Genomic DNA, 16,896 nt, shown 5'->3' on the forward strand with positions numbered 1-16,896 from the left:
AAGACATCTTTTGCGGACTAAGACAGCAATCAGGCTAACCTGCTATCAGAAATCCTAGTTCGTTGTTACTTCTCTGTCTTAACTAAACGCCAGCTGCAAATAACAGAGCACCATGTCAGGTAGTGGGTTTTTTACCTGATAGTCTAGACAAAGCACTAAATCTCTCCCTTCAGCCCTGCCCTGGGTGACTGCCTGAGTTCTTTCAATCCAGCAGGGATGCAGGGTGAGAGGCAATGCACCCCGTTCCCTCCATCCTTTCCTGCACCACACTGGTAATGGGGGTTGCGTGGCCCGCTGGCTTGATTGGTTGGGAACTTAAAGTAACTGGGAAGATCCTGAATGGATGGTTTCTTTATCTCCATCCTTGAGCCAGACCATTCACATGTTAAGTGTTTTTCATTTCAGAAAACTGCTAAGTTTTGTTCTTAGAAGCAAGGATGTTACTGAAACCATGAAGAGTTACTAAGTCATGAAACCCATCATTCCCTTGAATGCATCCATCATTTCTCATTCCACTACAGACCTGTCCTGCTTTTAAAGTAGAGGACTTAGTCTGCATGTTTGTTGAGGCCTGAGGAAAAAGATGAACTCTCAAATTATGTCTCTCTTGATTTAATTGCTCATGATTCGGAAACTATGCATGTAACAACCTTTTTATTGTCATGGGAAAAGTTTTAAATGCATTGTGATATTTATAACTGATATTGTGTTTATGATTTAGAAAATGTCTTGGAATCATTTCTTAGGTTTCAAGGAAAAACCTCATGCCATTTTTTGATTTGTCAGGAAGGAAGGAAGGAAGGAAGGAAGGAAGGAAGGAAGGAAGGAAGGGAGGAAAGAAAGAAGGAGGGAGGAAGGAAGGATGAAGGTGGAAGGAAGGAGAAGGGAGGGAGGGAAGGAAGGAGGGAGGGAGGGAAGGAATGAAGAAGGGAAGAAGGAGGGAAGAAGGGAAGGAATGGAGGGAGGGAGGGACAGGGAAGGAGAGAAAGAAAGGAAGGAAGGAAGAAGGAAGAAAGGAAGGAAGGAAGAAGGAAGAAAGGAAGGAAGGAGGGAGGGAGGGACAAAGGGAGGGAAGGAGGAAGGGAGGGAGGGAGGGAGAAGGAGAGAAAGAAGGGAAGGAAGGAAGGAAGGAAGGAAGGAAGGAAGGAAGGAAGGAAGGAAGGAAGGAAGGAAGGAAGGAACGGAGGGAGGAAAAGAAGGATCTAGGAAGGTAAGGAGTTCCACGGGAGAGAGGATATGAAGGAACAGGGGAGAAATGTGTGAAATACACACAAAAAGAGAAGAAGTGACTCAGTGTAGAATAAATCGAATTAAAGCCAGCAGCGAGAGCAGTATAGCAGAGCCGGCAGTCCTCCGCGTAGAAGAATCTTGCCAGTGAACTTTGCAAATCTCCAAAGTAAGACAGAGATACAAATGCCCACTAGGAAACAGACACAAGGAAAACACTTTTTTTTTTTTTAATCCAGAAAAAGAAAGAAATGATATGTTTTACACGCACCGACTGTCTATACAGTGCCAACTGCGTTCAAAAGCTCATCTCTCAAATCAAAACCATGCTTGCTTGGACCCTGCAGAGCAAACAAAGCTGTTGGTAGATAATTATGCTCTAATCCATCTGTAGTCTCTTTGTAGGTGTTTGGGAGAATGAACTCAATAGTCAGTAGGAGAATCTTTCCTAATATTTCGGGTCAGTAGGATTGCTGGCTGGAGACCCCAATTTAAAAGCAACGGAGTGGAGGAGCTACTTTCTCGGCTCTGGATTTTTAGGCTCGTTCAGGCTTCCCCCCATTTCTACTTCCTCCTCAAAGCTGAGATCAGAAGGGGATTTTGTCTTTTGGTTGTAACTGTACTTCTGCTGCGGACGCTTCGCACCGACACATCCAAGTCTTATTTAGAACAAACAAGGTTACGATTTTCCTTTCTCTGTTTCTGCTTTTCTTTTTTTACCATATTTGCCGAGACAGGATTGGCAAGGCGTCCTCCTTTTCAGTACACTTCCTACTCAAGGACTTGATTAGCACATTTTTGCCAATAAAACAGTCAGTAATTAGTTTTTAATAACCGGTATATTTTTGCTCTATCAGCATGCCGTTTCCTAGCCTGCAATATTTAAAAACAGTATTCAATGGCACAGGATGACACATATTAACTTGGGGGCAAATATAGCTTTTAGAATAATGTTTTGAAAAGCAGCCCCCTGTAAATATAAGGTGGTATGCCACCATATGGAGACTGGGTTTCTGACATATGGCTTGAATTAACAAGTTTAAAACTGTTAGGATCAGTTTTTCTTTCACTGAAGGCAAAACCACAAGATTCAGCAGTGAAATCTGCTCCAGTCACTGATACAAAGACTCACCAAACGCTGGGTCTCTTGGGCTACATTTTTTTGTTGGCACTAAGTGCAAGTTATCAATAGTAAGACAAGTTGTAACATGACGAGGAATCACGAGGCTGCCAAGGCTTAAAATTTCACTTCAAATAGAGCTTATGTGGGCCTACACCACCCTCGCTAGCAAAGGACATTGCCTCTTTGAAAGTGGCTTTTGAATTATGATTATTACATCCTCCAAATAAATTGTTGTTCCTGGATTGATATAAAAGATATTTGAAAAGACAAACTTGAGTGACAGATGGAAATGGCTCAGGGCGCAGTGTCTTCTGATCTCTCCTGATTGAACCTTTGTAGGATGAATTGAACAGGAAAAGTTCAAAGATCCAGGGTCTGTATTACACAAATATTGTTTCATTTAATCAAAACTGTCTTTGAAGTGTGGGCTTGTGGGCCACCTGTAGCTTTGAAATTTAAAGTCATATAAAAGCTTTAGTGATGCTGGAGAGGACAGTGTGCAGCTACAATAAGCTTCTGGACCAAAAAAAAAAAAAATATATATATATATATATATATCAAGTTGGGAAGGAAGGCAGTTTTCATATTCATGTTTCCTTTTTATCGCCCTTTTATTTATTTATTTTTTTCAGTGAGCCGAGCGCTCCAAAGTTGTAAAGAAAAGAATTACCACATCCAGACATCCACGGGGCTTATGTTCATCATTGGAAATATGTTTACTTGTGGCTCAGCATCTAAACTCTAATTACTCCACGCTCAAAAACACCCCTTCGGTGTTAAGTTGAGCCCGGCTAATCTGATTTCCCTTCCCTGTCTCTACAACCCTCGGTGCTGCCGTTACGTAACCATGAGAAAACGTCTCTCTCATAGAAAACTGACCATACACTTGCCTTTTAGAACTTGATCTAAGTGGCATCAAATGTATTTAGAGCCAGAACGGGGAGCCCCTATGAAGAAAGAATATTCTACTAATTAAGGGAAATGTCATGGTAATAATACTTCATAATTACAGAGTTTGCGAAGCACTAGTGTATATTTTATCACCATTTAATCCATAGAGCAGCTCTAGGAGACAATGAGTCTTCTCATTTTGTGGATGAAAAAAAGGGAGGGAAAAAAAAAGGCAAAAAAAAGAAAACACCCAAGCCTCGAAAGACTTAACTGGTTTGCCTAATACGTCACAGCTAGTCAACGGCAAAAAGGGAACTTGAATTTAAAGTCTGGGGTCCCGGTTCTCTCCACCATATCCCTTCCTGCAGACTGGTCTCTCCAGGACAGGAGAGCCACCTTCCGTGCTGTGTGGCAGTCACCTGGAGCGGGAGGCAGATGCCTTTCAGACCCCAGGATGCTGGTCGATGGTAAGGGAGACATGTTCCATTCCCACTGTGGTCTCTCTCCTCTGCTGGTCCGGCCAAGGCAGAAGGGCAACAGGAGCCGCAGGACAATTTGGCCACAAGGAAACTTTGTAGCATCCTGGGATCCTGCTTTATTCATCACTAGGGCATTAATTATGTTAAAAAAAATTTTTTTTTGAAGGGGATTCATTTCTCTGCTATAAACACACACACAGGCCTTTCTTCTGCAAAAGTATTCTAGATAACACTTGCACAAAGTCTCTGCCCCTTTTTTCTCCATAATCTGGGTCACAAAGAAATTGCACCTGATTCCTCTTGATTCCCAAGACCCTGTTCTTTCATAAATACCATTAGATATCTAAAGGCCTGCAGTGAATCTGGTAATGATTATTATTTTTTTTCTAAATATTATTTCTTGATATATTTGTTTCTGTCGCTATAGAAATTTTTTGGCTTAGCTAGAGAAATTCCATAGTCCTTCAGCTTAAAAAATCAGAAGAGAATCCCAGAGCAGAGAGCAATCAATCTTGGGGAGCATCTGATTCAATCCAGTTACGTCATAAACGAGAAAACGGTGGTTCAGAAATGTTAAGTGACTTGCAGAAAAATCACAGCATGACAGGGGCAAGCACCCGGGCCTCCTGTCTCCCCTGCTCCAGGGCCTTTCCAGGCAAACCATATTGCCTTAAATGTTATCTACTCATGCCCCAAACAGGCAGAAGGTACAATAATTCAGACATTCCAATCCATCACTCCATCTATCCCCCGCCATGTTTTGTTCATCTTCATAGTATAATTGCCACCTGACTCAACCACACACTCATCGTTCATTCTTTGTCTCCCCTCTGGCTTCCAGGAGAATATAGACAATGGTGTGTTGAAAGTGCTTAACAACCAGCTCTCCGAATGGAAGGAAGAAAATCTGACTCCCAGCACTTGCCCATTTGGGTGGTGGAAACCCACCCACCATGGCTGGTTTCAAACTCCCAATGGGATGGGACAAAGGCGTGGAAAGAGAGGGAACCAGGTGCAAGTCGGCCCCCAACACACTCCTGGCACCAGGGACTCCATCCATTTCACAAACGCTCTGGCTATTTCCCCAGCGTCTAGAAGGGAGCCTGACACCTAAGGCTCCTGATAAATATCTGTAGAACTGCCCGACAGGAATCAGGAAGACCAGTTTCCTGCAAATGGCGGAATCCTGCTGCCTCTGTTTTCCTCTTAACATGCAAGGCAGCAGCACCTCTTTCTTGGGGAGAATGCTCATTTTCCCAGCCTGCCTCCTTCAGGTTGATGGACATTGGCCAGATTCTGTTTTAACTTAAACTTTAAATGGAAGAAAGCGTAAAGGGTTTTTCAGGTGAAATTTTAAATGCAGATGGAGAAAAACTGCATTATCATAATGAGACTCTGGTGTTTGGGAACATTGCGATAATAATGTGATTCTTCTTTGCTTTGTCCCTTTCTTTCCCTCTTTCTTTCTTTCTTTCTTTCTTTCTTTCTTTCTTTCTTTCTTTCTTCTTTTCTTCTTTCTTCCTTTCTTTTTGTGAACACTTGGAATGACATCATTCATTCCCTCGTTTGGGGATGCAGGTCAAGCCCTCTGGCAACCTCTCCCTCCCTGCAGCCTCCGCCCGCCCAGGAGCCACTTGCAAGAGGCTAATAAGCTCTGACCAAGGCATTAAGCAATTGAGAATCAGTGTCTTTGTGGCAGGATAATGTAGCCCATTATGATTGGAGTTGTATGCTTTAATAATGAGAAAAGGAAATCCCAGTTCTGCCTCGGTAATTAGCGTAACTGGAACTTAAGTCAAAACCAAATACAGGGAGGGCTTTGCTCAAACATACATTTTTTTGACATGTTCATCTGCAAAATATTTTGTAGGAAACATGACCATCATGAAGCGCATGTCCAATCATTTCAATGAACTGGAAGTCCAAATATCCTTGATTGCATGAAGGAAGAAAAGGGGCATGAAAAAAATAATACTACAGCTCCAGGATTAGAGAAGAAGCATCTGCCAATACTGAGCAGCTTTTTCAGTGGGTAGTATTTTTTTAAACATAAATTATGGTGGGGGCACCCGGGTGGTGCAGTCGGTTAAACCTCTGACTCTTGGTTTCAGCAGGTTGTGAACTCAGGGTCCTGAGATGGAGCCCCGAATGGGGTTCAGCGGGGAGTCGGCTTGAGATCCCCTCTCCCTCTCCTTCTGCCCCTACTACACGTATTGTCTCTCTCTCTCTCAAATAAATAAATAAATCTTTAAAAAAAGAAAAAAAACACGTAAATTATGGTGTTTTCTGTAGAGGATACCAGTAAATGACCAACGAGACCTAGCACAAACGTACGTCTGTCTCACACACAAATACAGGTGCCCTTGAACAATACAAGTTTGAACTGCTCGGGTCCACTCATACACACAATTTTTTCAATAAACACAGCACAGCACTAAAATGTATTTTCTTTTCCTTATACTTTCTTAATACCATTTTCCTTCCTCTAGCTTATTTTATACTAAGAGTTCAGTATATAATATGTACGACATACAAAATAATGTGCCAATTGACTAGTGGGCTTCCTGTCGATAGTAAGCTATTAGTAGTTAAGTTTGACCATATGGGGGTCGGCACCCCTAAACCCCCCACCCCGTGTTGGGGGTCAACTGTATATACAGTTCACATGAGTGTTTTATGGGAATGAGCAGAGCCTTCTGGACCTTTCTCACTATAGCACGTAGTGTAATTCATATTAAATTTCATGTGGATAGTGAAAATCCATTAGCCCAACGTGTTTCAATACTAGAATAAGCAAATAGTCTACTGGAAATTTATACTTTCAGGAATTTCAGAAATGTATCTCTTTCAGAAATTCATACATTCAGAACTTCCATTCCAGGTGATACATTAAATTTCAAGGGAAGGATTTGAGGGGAAACTAACCACAGAAATGTCTTAAGAAATCTAAACTCCTGCAAGGAGCGGTCGTGTTCAACCCTGAAGGCTCACCCCCGCCCTTGGAGGCAGTGCTCAGACACAGACAGCCTTCTCTGCTCACTACACCCCCCCCCAAGTGAATGCTCCATATATGTAGGCTGATTAGAATGAGGGAAATGATTTCAATTGACTCAAACAGCTAGCCGAAAACTTATCCTTGTGATTCATAACTGTAATGACAAGGGAAGACTTCATTTTGGATTGATTATTTAGAGGAAACGTTTATTTTTCTTCATGAACTCTCTGACTTCATCTGTATTAGTCAGAGCAATGTTGACTTAAAACAAAAAAAGAAAATTCGGGGCAGTTGTGGTTCTTCAAAGCCAGCCCAATTAAGTTGCCTAATTTTGGTTCCAGTGGAAAATATAATATTTGTAGTTTCCTTTCCCCTCTAATGAATATCTTGGGCAAAATATAGACCCTGTTGGACCATTAAATAAAAGAAGTGATGGAAATACTGCCACAGGAGAAGAGCATTTTTTTTTTCCTATTTACATGAAACTGGCTAATAGCCAACAGTCTGGTGTTTCACTTAAAACACAGAGTCATTTACTACACGGAGCATAAGTCAGCTGCCTTACCTGAGAGAGCCTGTTCCCTTCCAGAGCTGTTCTTTTAAGGAAGTTTATTTCAAGCTTATTCATAATCAGCCATCACAGGGTCATTAATAGAGTTATGTAAGGCAATGAACAGCCCAGTGATTACTTACTGGTCCTCAAAACACAATTAGTAATTCCCACCTAAAGAGAGCAGTGGCTTGTTTAATGTGCTGAATGAAAAATGGTAAAGCAGTAAAACTACTTTACAAGTGATTTTTAAAGTATAGATTATTGTGACACCAGAGTCTGGTTCTATGTGTTTAGAGACTGATCCAAAACAAAACAATAAATAGATGGATAGATGATAGAGGTAATAGGTAGGTAGATAGAAAGATAGATAGATAGATAGATAGATAGATAGATAGATAGATAGATGATAGATAGATAGAGAATAGGAAAAAACACTCCAGGGTTTCTTATAGAAAAGCATCACAACTAAATTCCACATCAAGAATCGCACTGCCTTTCTTTCAAATGTGTGGGTCGAAGGAGCTTGAATAAATTTCATTTAAAAATAACAATCACATGAATGGAGGAAATATTCGACATTTTAGGAACTTCTGCAACCTGAGAAACTGTTTTGTAGGGTAAACAAGGATTGAAGAGTAAACCAGGGCCACCACTTTCTGACTTGACTTCCCTTACTCTCCCTGACTGATCAATTTAAAAATTGGGGGAAGCTCTAATTTAAGAAGTTTCAAAGCAAAAAAAAAAAAAAAAAAGTGAAGGTTAGTCATAAAAAGGTCATATTTAGCCTAAAATTAAATGAGCTTTTCATAGCTCAGGTGACTCTCTCTCCCTCCTCCACCCCTCTCTACCCCACCCCCTCCCCCCTCAGCCCCCCTTCTGTCTGTCTCAGGCAAACAGCTATATTAATAGTCAGCTCATAACCACATCATTTTGCTAACAGTCACAGAGCTATATTTAAATTCAGGGTGCTGTTGCCATGAATTCTGTAGTATCTCTATAATCTTTTTTATAAAAGACTTGCTTTTGCACAGCATCTTTGCTCCCCAGTGACCAGGGAGATCTTGCTGCCCTTCCCAGTCCTTCTTCCTCACCTCCAAGACAGGCTGCAGGCAGAGGTGGCCACAGGCTGACCCCTGGCCTTGAGAGAACAGGAAAGTATATCCAAGGGCCTGGGGCCCAAACTTCTCTCTTTAGCTCCCAGGTGAGCCGACTTCGAGGAGTTCTGCTTTTTTTAACCTGACACTTAAAATGCACAGGAGTTTGTGTGAAGGGGTCCCAGGTGCTCCCCCAGGGGGGGCTCAACTCCTTCCCGGTTTCCAGTGTCCACCGGCGACCGCCGCCCTGACGCCAGTCACACATCCATTCACTGCAGGATAATTATGCAAATATATACTAACTAGGCTTACTTCCCTACTTAGACTTCCTTCCCACTCCCTGCATCCTAGCATGGGTGCTGACAGTGTTTTGGAAGAGTAACTAAATAGCTGGAAGGCTTTCTGAATATATCTATCCTGGCCTGTCAAAGCTAGAACAGCGACGGTCCATCTGGGCCTGGAAGACAATTTCCATGGTGTAAAATACTCTCTCAATTCTTTCCTACCAGAGACAACCAGCTGGTGCTACAGTGAGACAGCCAAATCCACTGTGTGTAGACCTCCGCTCCAAGCTACAGAGTGGCCTGGGATGACCCTGAAGCCTCATCTTCAGAGCAGTGAGCAAAACTCTCCCCGGGAGACAAGACAGTTCATGGACTAGTGTCACCGTCTCAGGCTGAGACTGTAGGCGGCAACTATAGCAGGCTACCCAGAGCTCTCGAACAATTGATAAAACCTGTACTTTTTTTTTTTTCTTTCAACTCTCTGGATATTAAGCATAGGAAAGGATTTTGGGGAAAAGAGCCTGAAGTTTTTCAAACAAATGCCTCACTTTTCGGGTGTCTATCTTAGCCAGAAGCCCTTTCTGGCGCTTTTCTGTTGTGTGATTGTATATACCATTATAAAATCATAAACAGCATTTGAATTTGGATATCTGGGAACAGTGGAGGGAGTTGTTTCTTTCCTTGGAAGTCCCAGGATTCTGCTCACCCCTTAGTTCTTCTAAGAACATGGCGTGCCAATGTGCTTCCGTGCCGATCTCTGTAGAGGATTCATAAGCCACGTGGCTCTGAAAATGACTCAACCCTCTGTAAGGGTCTCTGGACAGCTGCCTTTGTCCATGTGCTACCTTCTGGGAAGGCTGAGAAGCATGATCCTTTCCTGAGTCACCGAGGCAGAGCTCAATATTTGTGAAGGAGTACCAAATTTTCAAGCAATGGGAGTCATGGAGGCTCAACATCTCCTTGCCAGCCTGGGATCAAAGATGAAGAACTAGAGAAAGCAGGCGTGGCTCAGCAGAAGCTTGGGACATTGTTAGTTGGTCAATTAGTCAGAAAGGACAAAAACAAACAGAAGAAGAAGTCAGTCTGCTCAGGGAAAGTAAGAGTCAAACAGGAGGGGGAAATTCCACTCCATAGACCAGGGATTGTCATCACAGCACCTCAGGGGCAAAGAACCTTCAGAAACCTTGAATGATCAGGTTTGACAGACAATGTCTGTACAACTTCTTTCTAAATCCTAAGTCTCTATTTTTATCAGGGCTTTTGGGGTAGATGGCAGGCCACAAGAGGTCAGTGGGTGAATGCCTTCACAAGGCCCTGTCTCCACAATTCTTGACATCCAGGAAGAGAGGTCTATGGAGGCCCAGGGTGGCCCAGAGACTTCTGAGAGGTAAAAATTCTGGGGGACCCAGTTTTTGTGAGTTTTCTCTCTGGGAATTCTATAAGATCCTCATGGTGAATATCAGAGAGAAATCCCCTCATGCTTCTTGCAGGGGAGGAGGAAAGGAACCTGGCTTGACCTCAGAAGAAACTTGACATGCTGGGGTTTTATCAGAGCCTAAATGACCTGAGGAAAGGAAAATAACCCAATGCTAGCTGGTGGTAACCTTCCACATGAGGGAAGGGAAACACCCAACTCCAACCTCTTCTAGCCATCCTGTCCCACCTAATGGAGTTGGGAATGGAAGAAAAGGAGAAGCTCCTGTGACAGTCACAGCCCAGAGATGCATGCTCATTTCAAGACTGAGCCTAACTGAAGGAGTGTGTGCCTCACCCCCCCACCTTACCGCCACACGAATAAGGCCTATTCACTATATTTCCTTCTACCTAATACATTGTGTCCACATTTCAACCAAAAATCATAAGATGTACCAAAAGGCAAAAAACACAGTTTGAAGAAATGGAACAAACATCAAAACCAGATTGAGATATGGCAGGAATCTTGGAACTACCAAACAAGGATTTTTAAAAACTATTATTAATACATTAAGGGCTTTAATAAGAAAAAAAAAAGAAAGAAAAAGAAACGAAAACTAGAAAACACATAAGAACAGGTGGATAATGTAAGAGAGATGGAAATTCTAAGAAGGAATGAAAAGGATAAGCTAGAGATAAAAACAGAACACTGTAACAGAATAAAGACTACCTTGGATGGGCTGGCTCATAAGTAAAGTAGACATACCTGAACAAAGAGTCTTTTCACTTGAGGATACAATAATAGAAACTTCCAGAATAGAAAATGAAAGACAAAAAAGGATTGAAATTAAAAAAGAAAAAAGAAGAAGAACAGAATATCCAAGAATACCAGGACAACTACAAAGGGTATAACATATGCGTAATAGGAATACCAGAAAGGGAAGAAAGAAAAGAATACCGTTGACCGCTAAACAACATGGGTTTGAACTGTGTGGACCCACTTCCAGGAAAAAATTGTTTGGATAAGTACAGTACTGGAATTGTATTTCTCTTCCTTATGATTTTGTTTTCTCTAGATAACTTTATTGTAGGAATACAGCATGCAATACATATAACATACAAACTATGTGTTAATTGCTGGTTTATGTTGTCAGTAAGGCCTCTAGTCAACAGGAGGCTATTGGGAGTTAAGTTTTTGGGAAGTCAAAAATTATACGTACATTTTCAACTGCATGGGGAGGGGGAATCAGTGCCCCTAGTTCCTACATTGATAAGGATCAATTGTAGAATCAATATTTAAAGAAATGATGACTGAGAATTTCCCCAAATTAATTTCAGACACAAAATCACAGATCTAGGAAGTTCAGAGAACACCAAGCAGGATAAATTTTTAAGAAAATTATACCTAAGTATATCATATTCAAACTTCAAAAAATTAAAGATGAAAAAAAAAATCTTGGCTGAAGCCAGTGGAATAAAATGCATTATGTATAGAGGAACAAAGATAAGAATTAAACCTGACTTCCTCTCAGAAATCATTCAACTAAATAAAGAGTAGCATGAAACGAAGTATTGAGAGAAGAAAACCAACAACCCAAAATCCTGCACCCTGAGAAATTATCCTTCAAAGTGAAGGAAAAATAAAGACTTTCAACAAACAATCAAAAATTGAGAAAATTTGTTGCCAGTAGACCTGTCTTGCAAAATATGGTACTAGAAATTCTTCAGAGAATAGAAAAATAATTAAGGAAAGAACTTGGTTCTACATAAAGAAAGAACGGTCATCAGATGATGAATAAGTCAAGATAAAATACAAACTTTTATTTTTCTTAATTGATATAAAAATAACAGTTTGTTCAAAATAATAATAGCAGGGCACCTGGGTGGCTCAGTCGGTTAAGTGTCCAACTCTTGATTTCAGCTCAGGTCATGAGCTCAGTGTTGTGAGATCAAGCCCCACATGCGGCTCCACACTCAGTGGGGAGTCTACTGGAGATTCTCTCTCTCCCTCTCCCTCTCCAACCTCTCCTCTCTCCTGCTCTCTCTCTCTCTCTATCTAAAATAAATAAATAAATATTTAAAGAAATAATAATAGCAAAAATGTATTCAATTATCTTTGCATATATATGTATATATATATACACACATACAAAAGTATACATATATGCTTATGTATGATTATGTATAAGTGAAATGAATGACAGCAACAATACAAAGGAAAGGAAAGAATAATTTGGAATATTTTGTTATCATAAGGTATTTGCACTACCATGAAATAGTATACAGTTTTTTGGAAAGTGGACTTGGATTGGTCATAAATGTAACTGCAAACTCTAGGGCAACCATTAAAAATAGTTTGGAAAAAAAAGTACAATCAATATTCTAAGAAAGCAAAGAAAATGGAATCATACATAATGCTTAATTAAAACCACAAAAAGCAGGAAAAGTATGGAAGATAGAAGTAGGAATAAGAACAAGGGTAACTAGTAGAAAACAGTGATAACTGTGGTTGATATTATTCCAATTATAACAATATTCACTTTGAGTAAATACACTAATTGAAAAACAGAGACTGTCCAAGTGGATCAAAAAATAGGATCCAAATTTATATTGTCTACAAGAAACCCACTTTAAATATAAAGAAGCATATTGACTAAAAGTAAAGGCATGGAGAAAGATATACCATGCTAACACTAATCAAAAGAAAGCAGGGGTGGCTATTAATTTCAGACAGAGCAGTTTTCAGAACAAGGAAAGTTATTATATATATATTCATATATATATATATATATATATATATATATATATATATGAAGATATAACCTTCTTTAATGTGTATTTGCCTAACAACAGAACATTTAATACATGAGACAAAAACTGGAAAGAAAAATTGAAAAACTAAAAAGAACTTCAAGTAGAAATAGATAAATCCAGTATTATACTTGGAGAAATTAACCACTCCCTATCGAAATTGACAGATCCAGCAGGCAGAATATCAGTAAGAATGTCACTGAACTCAAAAACATCATCAATTAGAATTAATTGACAGCTATATATTATGTCATCCAACAAGAGCAGAATATGCATTCTAAGCTTATATGAAACATTCACCAAGATAGACCACATTCTGGGCCATAAAACACATCTTCAAAGACTAGAAATCATACAACATCAGATCTCAGGCCACAATGGAATCAAACTAAAAATCAGTAACAGAAAGGTAGCTGGAAAACCCCCAAATACTTGAAGATTAAATAATAGAGTTCTATATAACTCATGGGTCAAAACAAAATCTCAAGAGATATTTCAAATTATTTTGAACTAAGTGAAAATGAAAATACATGCTATCAGAATGTGTGGGATGCAACAAACGTAGCGTATAGAGGAAAATTTATAGCATTGAGTGCATATATTAGAAAAGAGGAAGATCTAAAATCAGTAATCTAAGAAGAAGATCTAAAATCAGTAATCTAAGCTTCCATCTCAGGAAACTAGAAAAAAAAAATTAAATCGAAAGTAGCAGAGGGGTTCCTGGGTGGCCCAGTTGGTTAAGCATCTGCCTTAGGCTCAGGTCACAATCCAGGGTCCTGGGATCAAGCCCCACCTCAGGGTCCCTGCTCAGCGGGGAGACGACTTCTCCCTCTCCTCCCTGCTCCTGCTCTCTCTCGCTATCTCTGTCCCTCTTTCTCCAATAAATAAATAAAATGTTTAGAATAAATTAATAAATAAAATCTGAAGTAGAGAAAAAATGAAATAATAAAAATTGGGGCAGAAACCAATGAAATTTAAAACAGGGAATCAACAAAATAAAAAGCTGATTCTTTGAAAAGATTAATAAAATCAATGTCTCTACCCAGGCTAACTAGGAAAAAAGAAAGAAGATGCAAATTACTAATACTAGAAATGAAAGAGGGGACATTATCACATGTCCCATGGACATTAAAAGGGTAAACAAGGAATATTATGAATAACTTTATGCCCACAATTTGATAACCTGACAAAATGGACTAATTCCTCGAAAGACACAATCTTCCAAAACACATACAAGAAGAAACAAGAAGAAATAAACCATTGGAATAGGTCTATATCTATGAAATATAGCCAATAATTCATAACCTTCCCAAACAGAAAGCATTCAGACCTAGATGGATTCACTTGTGAATTCTGCCAAACATTTAAGGAAGAAATTACATTAATTCTCTTGCAGAAAACAGAATTAAAGAGAAACTTCCTAAGTCACTCTATGAGACCAGCATTATGCTAATATCAAAACCAGAAAAACACAGCACAAGAAAACTATAGACCAGTTTCTCTCATAAGCATAGTTGTCAAATTCCTCAACAAAATATTAGCAAATCAAATCCACCAATGAATAAAAAGAATCATACACCATGACCAGGTGGAATTTAGCCAAGTAATGCAGAGCTGGCTCAATGACTGTAGTCTGTCACATCAACAGGCTAAAGGAGAAAGATCACATGATGGTATCCAAAGATGCAATAAAAGTATTTGACAAAACCCAGCATCCATTCATGATAAAAACTCTCAGCAAACTAGGAACAGAGGGAATTTCCTCCACACAAAAACCCTACAGTTAATACAAACTTAATGATAAGAAACTAGAAGCTTTTCCACCAAGATCAAGGACAACTCAAGGATGTCCCTTCTTACCACCATTTTTCAACATTGTACTGGAAGTCCTGGCTAATGCAATAAAACATGAAAAGGAAATACAATGTCTACTGATTGAGCAGGAAGAAATAAAACTCTTTGAGCCCAGACAACACAGTCATCTATGTAGAAAATCTGAAAGATTTGAGAAAAAAGCTCCTGGAACTAATGAGTGACCATATCAATGTACAGGGTACAAGGTTAATATACGAGGCCAATTGCTCTCCTATATGCTAGCAATGAATAAGTGGAATTTGAAATAAATGCATATTACCATTTGCATTAGCACTAAAAGGTGAAATATGTAGGTTTAATTCTAATAAAATGTACAAAATCTATATGAAAAAGTATAAAATTCTGATGAAAGATATCAAAGAAGAAATAAATAAATGGAAAATATTCCATGTTCCTGGATAGGAAGATTCAATATTGTCAAGATGTTGGTTCTACCTAACTTTATCTATAGATTCAATGCAAAACTAATCAAAGTCCCAGAAAGTGGGGGTGCCTGGATGACTCAGTCGGTTGGGCATCTGACACTTGATTTCAGCCAAGTCAAGATCTTAGGGTTGTGGGATCGAGCCCAAAGTCAGGATCTGCACTGAGCATGGAGTCCGCTTGAGATTCTTTCTCTCCCTCTCTTTCTGCCCCCCTCCCTGCTCACACTCTATCTAATTAAATAAGTAAATAAATAAATAAAATCTTAAAAAATAAAAAATCCCAGCTAGTTATTGTGCATACTGACAAACTGATTCTAAAGTTTATACGGATAGGCAAAATACTCAGAAGAGTGAGCCCACTATTGAAGGAGAAAAACAAAGTTGGAGGAATGACCCTACCTGATTTCAAGACTTCCTATAATCCAGACTTACTATAATCAAGATAGTGTGGTATTCAGGAAATAATAGACAGTAATAGATCAATAGAAAGAATAAAGTGCCCAGAAATTGACCCACATAAATATAATGATTTGATCTTAGACAAAGTAGCAAAGGTAATACAATGGAGCACACTCAGTATTTTCAACAAATAATACTGGAACAACTGGAGCAAAAAATAAATCTAGACACTGACCTTACATCTTTCACAAAAATTAACCAAAAATGGATCATAGACCTTTGTGTAATATGCAAAACTATAAAATTCCTAGAAGATTTTATGGGAGAAAATTTAGGTGACCTTGGATGTGATGATGATTTTTAATTCAATACCGAAAGTGCAAACCAAAAAAGCAAAAAAAAAAAAAAAAAAAGATAAGCTAAAACTCATTAAAATTAAAAACTGCTGTTCTGTAGAAGCCAATGTCAAGAGAATAAGAAGACAAACCACAGACTGGGAGAAAATATTTGCAAAGGACTCATCCAAAATGTACTTCGAACTCTTAAAACTCAACAATAAGAAAATGAACAGCTCAATTAAAAATGGGCAAAAGACCTGAACAGACACTTCATCAAAGAAGATATACAGATGGCAAGTAAGCATATGAAAAGACATTCAACATCATATGTCATCATTGAATTGCAAATTAAAACAACAATGAGATACCACTACACACCTATTAGTATGGCCCAAATCCAAAACTCTGACAACACCAAATGCTAGAGAGGATGTGGAGCAACAGGAACTCTCATTCATTGCTGGTGGGAATGCAAACTTGTTCAGCCACTTTGGAAGACAGTTTGGCAGTTTCTTACAAAACTAAACATACTCTTAGCATATGATCGAGCAATCACAGTCCTTGGTATTTACCCAAAGGAATTGAGAACTTATGTCCATGCAAAAACCTGCACACAATGTTTATAGCAGCTTTATTCATAATTGCCAAAAGTTGGAAGCAACCAAGATGTCCTTCAGTAAGTGAATGAATAATCTGTAGTACATACAGACAATGGAATATTATTCAGTGCTAAAAAGAAATGAGCTATCAAGTCAGAGAAAACTTAAATGCATATTACTAAGTGAAAGAAGCCAACTCAAAAAGGCTACATACTGTGTGATTTCAATTATCTGACATTCTGGAAAAGGCAAAACTATGGAGACAATAAAATACCTCAACTTGCCAGGGGTTGGGCAGAGGGAGGGAGGAACAGGCAGGGCACAGAGGATTTTTAGGGCAGTGACACTACTCTCTGCAATACCGTAACAGTGGATACACGTCACTATACA

At 39.4% G+C, this 16,896-nt stretch overlaps 1 protein-coding gene across 8 annotated transcripts in view; it reads right to left on the reverse strand.

Moving 5' to 3' along the window:
• The window catches only part of TMEM182 (transmembrane protein 182), a 264,818-nt gene that overhangs the window by 32,506 nt on the left and 215,416 nt on the right, over positions 1-16,896 (reverse strand). The gene's annotated exons all lie outside the window — the stretch shown is intronic.

Source organism: Ursus americanus, chromosome 7, assembly GCF_024610735.1.
Source record: "Ursus americanus isolate L20-20 chromosome 7, mUrsAme1.1.p, whole genome shotgun sequence".
Lineage (NCBI taxonomy): Eukaryota > Metazoa > Chordata > Mammalia > Carnivora > Ursidae > Ursus > Ursus americanus.